Source organism: Leucoraja erinacea, chromosome 24 (assembly GCF_028641065.1).
Source record: "Leucoraja erinacea ecotype New England chromosome 24, Leri_hhj_1, whole genome shotgun sequence".
NCBI lineage: Eukaryota > Metazoa > Chordata > Chondrichthyes > Rajiformes > Rajidae > Leucoraja > Leucoraja erinaceus.
This window is the reverse complement of record NC_073400.1, coordinates 32,012,102-32,023,316: the sequence shown is the minus strand read 5'-3', so window position 1 is coordinate 32,023,316 and position 11,215 is coordinate 32,012,102. Positions and strand designations below refer to the sequence as shown.

General features: G+C 47.9%; 1 protein-coding gene across 3 annotated transcripts in view; it reads left to right on the top strand.

Moving 5' to 3' along the window:
* Positions 1–11,215, top strand: part of LOC129708931 (acidic mammalian chitinase-like) — a 45,615-nt gene that overhangs the window by 19,749 nt on the left and 14,651 nt on the right. The window contains exon 1 of one of the 3 annotated variants that reach the window (XM_055655003.1): positions 8,786–9,030. The exons of 1 other annotated variant lie outside the window; for it this stretch is intronic. The gene's annotated coding sequence lies outside the window, so the exon portion shown is untranslated. Of the gene's footprint in view, positions 1–8,785; positions 9,031–10,199; positions 10,353–11,215 lie in introns of those variants that run through there. One more of the 3 variants, XM_055655004.1, reaches the window with a different exon arrangement.

Here is an 11,215-nt window from a genome sequence, read left to right as displayed (position 1 = left end):
GTTTCTGTGCTGTCGAACTCTACAAGTCTTTGTGTCTGCTCCACTGTAAACAAGGTCACCTTGCCATGACCATCGATCACATCTCTCTCTGAAATGTCAGGTCACCCAGCAACTGGTGTTGACTCTGACGTATTGCGATATGTTTCCCATGACTGGATGGGACTGGTAGCCTCCGCGTATTGGACTAAACAGTAAAAACCCAATAGGGACATGTTGATCCTTTTAATTTCTGGAATATCAGCACATCATTCAGTGAGTGCTCCCGAAGGCTATTGACACTGCTGAAATGTTATTGATTGGGTTTTTTTCTGCAACCGAAAGAAGACGGCCAGAATATCAGCAGGTCATGATCAGCAAGCAAACACCGTCAGCAAAAAAGAGCATGACCTTCAACGTTGTCGGCAGCCACTTATCCAGGCTCATGCAGTTTTACAGCCGAGAACAGTGAGCATCCTGGAGTGAATGCGAATGTTGGTTGTATAGAAAGGAATGCAGACACGTTGCGCAGCGGGTAGAGCTGCTGCCTCACATCGCCAGAGACCCAGGTTCGATCCTGACAACGGGTGCTGTCTGTACAGAGTTTGCACGTTCTCCCCGTGACCTGTGTAGGTTTTCTCCGGTTTCCTTCCACACTCAAACTTTCAAATTAACAAATCATTTTAATAAATAATTTGCCAGTCAATTAATTTGTGTCATTTTTATTTGCAACACGTGGAATCTAATGTTTGATTTGTTAGAGTTTGATATTTGAGCATGTGCAGTATTTCAGAGGGCAAGCTTGTTGCAATATTTACATTCTTTGGCAAACACTAATCCACGGGCACAATATTGTGCAATTGCTTCTCCTCTAAAGCATCGATAGACGTTGGCTGGGTCCCTCAGATCACCGTACATACCATCAATGTGGTTAGCACAAAGTCTTCTCTTGCCCCCTCCTCTTCTGCTGCAGGGAGAGGAGCCATTGATATTTCTGATGGAGCGCAGACACTTGTAGCAGAGATAGTTCAGTCAGTGCAAAGCTTCTGCAACAGATCTCCTTTCATAGATACTTACAATAGCCCAGGCCTACAACGTCACGCAATTAGACACAACAACCTCCAAATAGGCTCCACTATAAATGTTCTCCCTGGGACCACCTGGGTTTCCTCCTGGTGCTCTGGTTTCCTCTCACATTCCAAAGATCTGCAGGTGCAAGAAATGTCCTGGTGTGTAGAATAGAATTAATATATGGTTGATTGTTGATCATAAGGTCATAAGGAATAGTAGAATTAGGCCATTCAGCCCATCAAGTCTATGGAGTTTGTACGTTCTCCCCGTCACCTGTGTGGGTTTCCAAAGACGTAACGGTTAATTGGCTTGGTATAAATGTAAAACTTGTTCCTGTTGTGTAAGATAGTGTTAATGTGTTGGGATCGCTGGTCGGTGCGGACTATGTGGGCCGAAGGGCCTGTTTCCATGCTGTATCACTAAACTAAACTTTAAAGAGTGTTTAATTGTCATATGTACCAACAATGGAACAATTACATTCTTACCTGCAGCCGCAGAACAGGATGTCAACACAATACTCATAGATAACATATAATAAACAAAAGACTTCACTAAATTAATAACCTTAACACTACTGAAAAAAACCCTGTTCAATCAGTAATAACACCTTGTATAAAACTGTTTGACAGTAGAAACATAGAAAATAGGTGCAGGAGTAGTCCATGAGGCCCTTCGAGCCTGCACCGCCATTCAACTTGATCATGGCTGATCATCCAGAATCAGTACCCTGTTCCTGCTTTCTCCCCAGTATTGTGTTCAGGTTTGGTCATAAGTGATAGTAGTATTAATAGTAGAACAATGCCGGTTTAGTTCCACATGTCAATGTGGCACCTCTGATTCTGGTTTAACTATGGGCTATGATCCCTACTGTAAAGGGCCTGTCCTACTTGGCCCTCATTTACACGACAGGCCACGACAGTCGCGCACGTCTTCCTGCGTCAGCACAGCCGTCTGGAGCACGTGACGTCATTTGAATACCCAGTGGAAAGTTGTTCCGTGCATAATACTGTCTTTTCTTTCGAATTATGGTGTAATTCAGAAAATTGGTTGCTTTGGGTTATGTTCCCATCCTCCCCTCTCCCCTTCCCCGCCACGGAATATACGTTTGCTCCATGCTGTATTGCGGTTGGATGGTATCCTGCACTGAGAGAATGGCTAAACACCCATTAATTAAGTGACTTTTGCGCGTTCCCTTGGGGGCGTGAGATGGGGTTCGACATGACGAGAACTTGACACGTTGTGAGTGAAGCTGGAGGAAAAAATAAATAAATAAAATTAATCAGAGCCGACTCAGCGTATAATCAAAATACCGAATATTGTTCTTTGACTCCCTGACTTTGCATTAACATTGAACCTTGAGCCGCAAACTCAATTATCGGTGCAGCTGCCCGTTGAACAAAATGTTTTAAACTCTGTAAGAGTGTCAAGTGTCCGAATATTTGCAATTTTTAGTGAATCATCATCAGCATCAAACGTGGCAGATCTGCCGACGGCAATATGTCACCTACATGTATACAGGTACAAATGACTCAATAGAGATGACTTATTCTCTGGGGACTTTCTGATTTCAAACTCCATTGCAAAATGCACCTACGTTCCTCCATCAAAAGCATATGCAATCAAGGTATTTGTGATAGTTGATTCGTACACGACAGTTCTGTACGTACGAGGTCAGGACGTCAGCGTGCGACCCGCAATACGTCCGCGTGCGTACGCGATACGTCACGCCGGAGGCACGGGAAGATTTGTGCACTACAAAATCCTGGAGCTCCGCGCGATACCGCGTGTAACTCCATACCCCTCCGCGCTTCTCCATGTGACTGTCCCGTGCCGCCCACACGCTACCCGTGCGTCACAACGCGACGACGAGGTCCCGCAAATGTCCGCCAAGTGGGACAGGCCCTTAACTTTGGTTCTGTAAGTGACACTGCAGTTTTCCTATGGCCACAAGATGGCAGTGCCTACCAGGTTTAGCACAAGAGGCGCTGGGACAATGGGTCCTTTATTATCACATGTACTAAGGTACAGCAACATTCTTTATATTAAAGCAAATACTCGATACTCAAATAAAGCGCACTCAATCTGATCATTCCGGAAAGGACACAGAGTGCTGGAGTAACTCAGCGGGTCAGGCAGCATCTGTGGAGAACATGGATAGGTGACGTTTCACAGAGCTGGAGTAACTCAGTGGGTCAGCAGCATCTATGGAGCTAAGGAAATAGGCAACGTTTCGGGCCGAAACCCGTAAGGGTTTCGGCCCGAAACGTTGCCTATTTCCAGAAGGATTTCGGCCCGAAAAGTTGCCTATTTCCTTAGCTCCATAGATGCTGCTGCGTCATAACTCAGCGGGTCAGGCAGCATCTGTGGAGAACATGGATAGGTGACGTTTCACAGAGTGCTGGAGTAACTCAGCGGGTCAGGCAGCATCTGTGGAGAACATGGATAGGTGACGTTTTGGGTCAGGACCCATCTTCAGTTCCTCATTTCCACATTCCATTCATCTAGTTATTCTATACCCATGGTAGGCAACTAGAAAACTTACAACCCAGCGGTATGAATATTAATTTCACTAATTTCATGTAATTCCTGCATTTCCTCTCTCTCCTTTATTCCCCCACCCTAGTCTTCCTACCTGTCTGAAGAAGGGTTTCGACCCGAAACGTCACCTATTCCTTCACTCCATAATTGCTGCCTCACCCGCTGAGTTTCTCCAGCATTTTTGTCTACCTTTGATTTTTCCAGCATCTGCAGTTCCTTCTTAAACTACCAGTTTCACTGTTTGTATCTACTCGTTCCACGGTCAACAATAGACCATTGTGGGCTCCACCTTTCCTTGATCTTCATTGCTGGCTTTGATTTGTTATTTTCATATCTTTCATTCGTTTGTTCTTTGTACCTTTTCATACCTCAAGTTTCCCTCTCCCCTGACTGTCTGAACAAGGGTCTCGACCTGAAACGTCACCCATTCCCTCTCTGCAGCGATGCTACCTGACCCACAGAGTTACTCCAGAACGTTGTGTCCATCTTCGGTGTAAACCAGCATCTGCAGTTGCTTCCTACGCAGAGAATCAAGAGTGCTTAATTGCCATATGTATCAACAATGGACAATGACATTTTGACTTGCTGCAGCTTAACTAATGCAATAACACATGGGCGCTACAGTGGCGCAGCGGTAGAGTTGCTGCCTCACAGCGGCGGAGACCCGGGTTCCATCCCGACTATGGGTGCTGTCTATACGGAGTTTGCACGTTCTCCCTGAGACCTGCTTAGATTTCCTCCGGTTTCTTTGGTTTCCTCCCACATTCCAAAGACGTACAGGTGTGTAGGTGTGTACAGGTGTATTGGCTTGGTGTAACTGTAAAAATGCTGTCCCTATTGTGTGTAGGATAGTGTTAGTGTACAGGGTGATCGCTGGTTGGCGCAGACTCAATGGGCCGAAGGGTCTGTTTCCGCACTGTATCTCCAAACCAAACTAAACTAAACATACAGATAAATATATCATAATCAGCGGGATATAGATCAGCTACAGAAATGGGCAGGGAAATGGCAGATGGAGGTTAATCCGAGCTTGGGTGAGGTGTTACACTTTCAGAGGTCAAACATAAGGGGAAAATATCCAATTTATGGCAGATCTTACACCTCTCCATGTAGATAATTCCTTGTAATCGAGGCGTGATTCTAGTAAACCTCTGCAACCTCTCCAAAGCCTCCATATATTTTTACACAATGGGTGGTGGGTGTTTGGAACGAGCTACTAGAGGAGGTAAGGTGCTATGGCAATGTTTAAAAAATATTTGGCCGAACACAGGCAGATGGGACATCTTGGTCTCTTTCCATGCATTATGACTCATTGATGGGTGGCACAGTGGTAGAGTTGCTGCCTTGCAGCGCCATAGACCCGGGTTCGATCCCGACTACGGGTGCTGTCTCTGCAGAGTTTGTACGTTCTCCTGCACTCCCTTCCTTGTAGGTTAATTGGTTTGGGTTTGAATACTTGGTATAAGTGTAAATTGTCCCTAGTGTTTGTAGGATTGTGTTCTTCTTCACCTGTCGTATGTCTTTTAGACCTGCAGCTCCGTTGAGGCGAGCCAGGCCAACGTGTCATCGTCCATCGACCATTCTGTTAGTGTGCGGGGATCAATGGTCGGAGCCTGTTTCTGCGCTGTATCTCTAAACTAAAACAAAATAAACTAGACATACTTCCAGTAATGGAGTGAAATGAACTGCACACAATACTCCAGATGCGGCCTAACCAATGTCTTATAAACCTGCAGATAAACCTTCCTCTAGCAGGGTGACCAAAACTGACCACCCACCTTGATGGAGACCCCTTGGACTCTCTTTAATCAGACTTTACTGGACTTTACCTTGCACTAAACATTATTCCCATTATTCTGTATCTGTGGCAGCTCATGAGCAGAAGGATCTATTACATGTCTTTCAGTTTTGGCCACCAGGCAACGGGTTGGTCTGAAGAAGGGTCTCGACCCGAAACATCACCTATTCCTTTCCTCCAGAGATGCTGCCTGACCCGCTGAGTTGCTCCAGCACTCTGTGAAACGTCACCTATCCATGTTCTCCATAGATGCTGCTGCACCCACTGAGTTACTCCAGCACTCTGTGAAACGTCACCTATCCATGTTCTCCACAGATGCTGCCTGACCCGCTGAGTTACACCAGCACTCTGTGTCTATCTCTGGCATAAAGCAGCATCTTCAGTTGACGTTTCACAGAGTGCTGGAGTAACTCAGCGGGTGCAGCATCATCTATGGAGCTAAGGAAATAGGCAACGTTTCGGGCCGAAACCCTTCCGGGTTTCGGCCCGAAACGTTGCCTATTTCCAGAAGGGTTTCGGCCCAAAACGTTGCCTATTTCCTTAGCTCCATAGATGCTGCCTGACCCGCTGAGTTACTCCAACACTCTGTGAAACGTCACCTATCCATGTTCTCCACAGATGCTATCCTGACCTGCTGAGTTACTCCAGCATTCTGCGTCTATCCTCAGATTGTTTTCACGTTGGGTGTGGACGTGGGTAACTTGTTCTTGTTTTTCCACGATCCACACCTGTCCTCCACCTCCGGACCCACCATGTGATCGTCACTGTCATAAATAGCGTTTGGCAAATAGTGTGTGGGAGGCCGGTTCATGCTGAGGGTTGGTGAAGGTGGAACTGATTTGTCGTCGACCTTCAAGGGAAGTCGAGCAATAAAGAAATGAAAAGGAAACACAAAATGCTGGATCCACCTATCACTCACCAGGCTTCATCACACTCCCACCTCTCTTCCGGCTTTCTCCCCCCCTACTCCAATCAGTCTGAAGAAGGGTCCCAACCCGAACTGTGACCTTCCATGTCCTCCAGAGACGCTGCCTGACCTGCTGAGTTACTCCAGCAATTTGTGTCTTTTGCTCACAATTCCAGCATCTACAGTTCCTTGTGTCACTAATCGATGAACTATGGTACTGGGTTTGGTTGCACTAAGGACTTTGGGCTTTTTGCACTATTAGGGTTATTAATTTATTGAATATTTTGCTTATTATACATTATCTATGTGCACTATATGTACAGACCTGTTACACTGCCACAAGTACGAATGTCATTGTGGTTTTGTTAGTACCACTCACCATTTTAGGCCCCGCGCGGCCTAAAATGGCCGTGGGACTCAGCATCGCCCGCCTGGGGCTTGGACATCGGGAGAGACACGGACTCACCATCGTGGGGCTGGCCGGCCTCGGAGCGTGGGGAGCGGCGGTGACTCGCTGCTGCGACTCGACTCCTGGGGCTCGGAGGCTCCAGCAACGCAGCCGCAGGTCCGGTGGACTGTGACATCGGGAGCTCGCGGGTCCGGGGGGAGAGAGAGAGACCGCTTCCCGGAGCTCCCGCAACGCGACTTCTCCAGCCCGTGTCGCGGGGTTGGAACAACCCGGACCGGGACAGTACATCACCCGGCACGGCTTCATGGCCGTGGGACTCACCATCGCCCGTGGGGGTTCCAACCTTGGACTTTCAGACCGGGAGCGGGGCCGTAAATCGCCCCGCGCGGCCTAAAATGGCCGTGGGACTCATCATCGCCCGACTGGGGCTTGGACATCGGGAGAGACACGGAGAACAGGGGAGAGAAAAGACTTGCCTTCCATCACAGTGGCTTCACTGTGATGGATGTTTGTGTGAATTTAATTATGTGTATGTCTGTAAGACAGTGTCTTTGTTTGTATGGCTGTGGAAACAACATTTCGTTTGAGTCTCACTGGGGCTCAAATGATAATAAATTTGTATTGTATTGTATTGTATTGTATTGTATTGAAACACCCTTGACTCTCGACTTGATTTCAGGTCTGGATAACTTATCTTCCACTTTGCATCTGTCCACCCCCATAAATAAAAGAGTGCATGTTACAGGGTGATGTTGGGAAGAGAAATAGGAAGAGAGAAGGCCTTGATAAAGTGAAATCTCTGAAACCATTAAGCAGTCTTAAGGTCATAAGTAATCGGAGCAGAATTAGGCCATTCGGCCCATCAAGTCTACTCCGCCATTCAATCATGGCTGATCTATCTCTCCCTCCTCACCCCATTCTCCTGCTTTCTCCCTGTAACCCGGCACCCGTACTAATCAAAAATCTATCTATCTCTGCTTTAAAATATCCATTGACTTGGGCTTGTGCTCCACAGCCTTCTGTGGCAAAGAATTCCACAGATTCTCCAACCTCTGACTAAAGAGGTTCCTCCTCATCTCCTTCTTAAAGGAAAGTCCTTTAATTCTGAGGCTAAGACCTCTAGTCTTAGACTCTCCCACTAGTGGAAACACCCTCTCCACATCCACTCTATCCAGGCCTTTCACTATTTTCAGACAACTTGTTCTACCTAGCACATGACTGAGGCTGTATAAACAAAGAACTGCAGATGCTGGTTTATACCAAAGATAGTCACAAGGTGCTGGAGTAACTCAGCGGGACAGGCAGCATCTCTGGAGGAAAAGGATGGGTGGCGTTTCTGGTTGGAACCCTTCTTCAGACATTTCGGGTCACGACCTTTCTTCCGACTGGGTCTGAAAAAGGATTCTAACCGCAAACGTCACCCATCCTTTCTCTCCAGAGATGCTGCCTGACCCACTAAGTTACTCCAGCACTTTGCGTCTATCATCAGAGGAGTAAGGATTCCTGGCTGCGCTCCCATGGAAGCAATTGCTGAAATCTAAAGGAAAATGTCTAAAATGAGTAATGAGAGTCACGGTGGCGCAGCGGTAGAATTGCTGCCTCATAGCACCAAAGGCCTGGGTTTGATCCTGACCACGGGTGCTGTCTGCATGGAGTTTGTACGTTCTCTCTGTGTAACCCGAGTGGGTTTTCTCCGGGTGCTCCGGTTTCCTCCCACACTCCAAAGATGTACAGATTTGTAGATTAATTGGCTTTGGCAAATTGTCCTGAGCAGTGGCCGGGTGATTGTTGGTAGGCGCGGACTCGATGGGCTGAAGGGCCTGTTTTTCCCTTTATCCTGTACTTGTACACTGTGGACGGCTCGATCGTAACCGTGAATCGTCCTTCCGCTGACGGATAGCACGCAACAAAAGCTTTTCACTGTACCTCGGTACACGTGACAATAAACTAAACTAACCCAAACCAAACCAACTGTGTTGCAATGTGGTTGCGATGTGACTGTTGTTGTTGAGCATCTAGATGTTGCTGCAGGATGTGGTTAGGTTGACACACACAGTCAGCTGAGGCTTGTTCCTCACGCTAGGTCATTGCCGCATCCCCAATCTTTACAAAACCCTCGTCCATCTGACCAAGGCTCAGACTCTCGCTCTCTGTTCACCCGACATTGGGCACCTCCCTCCAGGCTCCCTCTGCTTCCTCCTGATCTCCAGCTGGACATCGGTGGAGTCTTTGTGGAGACGGCGGACATCGCCAACAACAGCCGTCCACCCATAGTTGTCCCGACTGGACAAGAGACCAACGTTGGTGCAACTGGAGACACCTGTAGACCAGGTAAGGGGGGGGACAAGGGACCTACGCTAAATGATCTCGATTTTCATGATCGCGGTAACTGGTGGACTTCTCTTATAATTGTAGATTGACTTATTTAACAGGATTTAAATCCCCCAGTTGTCGTTGTGAGACTTGATCTGCAGAAGATCAAGGAGTTATATGGTTATATAAGATACATAAAAGAGCATGTACCAACACACTGTGGGTGGCGCAGTGGTAGAGTTGCTGCCTCACAGCGCCAGAGACAAGGGTTCGATCCTGACTACAGGTGCTGTCCATACGGAGTTGGTACATTCTCTCTGTGACCACATGGGTTTTCTCTGGGTGCTCCGGTTTCCCCCCACACTCCAAAGCTGTGCAGGCTTGTAGGTTAATTAGCTTCTGTAAATTGTCCCCAGTGTGTGGGATAGAACAAGTATATGGGTGATTGTTGCTTTGCAGGGTAATTGTTTTTGGTAAAATTGTCCCTAGTGTGTGGGATAATGTTAATATACGGCACGATCGCTGGTTGGTGATTACAAAAGGTCGTGAGATCTGCAGAAGACACAAAGGCAAGCATGTACTACCAGGTCCAAGAACAGCTCTTTCCCTCTGAACCAGGCACTGGAACATACCTCTCATATATTAGGGATGAATTCCCGATCTTCCTATCTACCTCATTGTAACCCTTGAACTTTTTTTACCTGCAGTTTCTTTGCAGTTTAGTTTAGTTTAGTTTAGAGGTACAGCGCGGAAACAGGCCCTTCGGCCCACTGAGTCCGCACCAACCAGCAATCCCCGCATATTAACACTATCCTACACACACTAGGGACAATTTTTACATTTACCAAGCCAAATAACTTACAAACCTGCACTTCCTTGGAATGTGGGAGGAAACCGAAGATCTTGGAGAAATCCCACGGCAGTCACGAGGAGAACGTACAAACTCCGTAAAGACAGCGCCCGTAGTCGGGATCGAACCCAGGTTCCGGCGCTGCAAGGACGGCGAGGCAGCAACTCTACCGCTGAACCCTACCGTCCTATTGTAACACTATATTCCTCACGGTATCAAGTATCTCAGTTTGTTGAACATGAAACAAATTGCTGGGAGAACTCAGCGGGTCGGGCAGCATCTGTGGAGGGAATGGTCAGGCCCCTTCTTCATCAGTTTGAAGAAGGGTCCCCATCCAAATGGTCGCCTGTCCATTTCCTTCCACAGATGCTGCCTGACCCACTGAGTTCCTCCAACACTTTGCATTTTGCTCAGGATTCCAGCATCTCCTGTGTTGTGTCTGGTGAACTGTTGTTGTGTACCACTCCAAAGCTGATCCATCTTTTCCCAGGTAAGTAGGCCACAATTCCAAACTCGCCCTCCCTTCTCCCCCATACCCTCCCCTTTCTACCCCCCTGTCCCCCTCCTCCTTGTGCCCCACCAGGACTCCTACCTAATTCTCCCCTCCATTCCCTCCCCTCCCCTCCTGTCACTCTCCTCCCTCTAGCTTCACAATTGCAACTCCTCGTCCTGTTGCACACCTTCTGCTTTTACCGCTGGACTTTGTTCCAAACATCTGCCTATCAAAAACCTTCCTTGCCTGTGTCCATCTATTACCTGCCACTCGTTGTTCTGCCTCTCCCCTCTTCTAGCTTTCTCCTCCCCCTACAATCAGTCTGAAGAAAGATCCCGACCCCAATCGTCACCTATCCATGTTCTCCACAGATGCTGCCTGACCCGCTGAGTTACTCCAGCACTCTGTGAAACGTCACCTATCCATGTTCCCCACAGATGCTGCCTGACCCGCTGAGTTACTCCAGCACTCTGTGAAACGTCACCTATCCATGTTCTCCACAGATGCTGCCTGACCCGCTGAGTTATGGTGCAGCAGCATCTATGGAGCTAAGGAAATAGGCAACGTTTCGGGCCGAAACCCGGAAGGAAAGTCCGATCAAAGATAGTCCGAGGGTCACCAATGAGGTCGATACTAGTACAGCACCGCTCTCTAGTTGTGGTAGGATGGTTCAGTTGCCTGATAACAGCTGGGAAGAAACTGTCCCTGAATCTGGAGGTGTGTGTGCGTGCGTTTTCACACTTCTGTACCTCTTGCCTGATGAGAGAGGGGAGACGTGGGAGTGGCCAGGGTGAGACTGGTCCTTGATGATGCTGCTGGCCTTGCCGAGGCAGCGTGAGGTGTAGATGGAGTCGATGGAA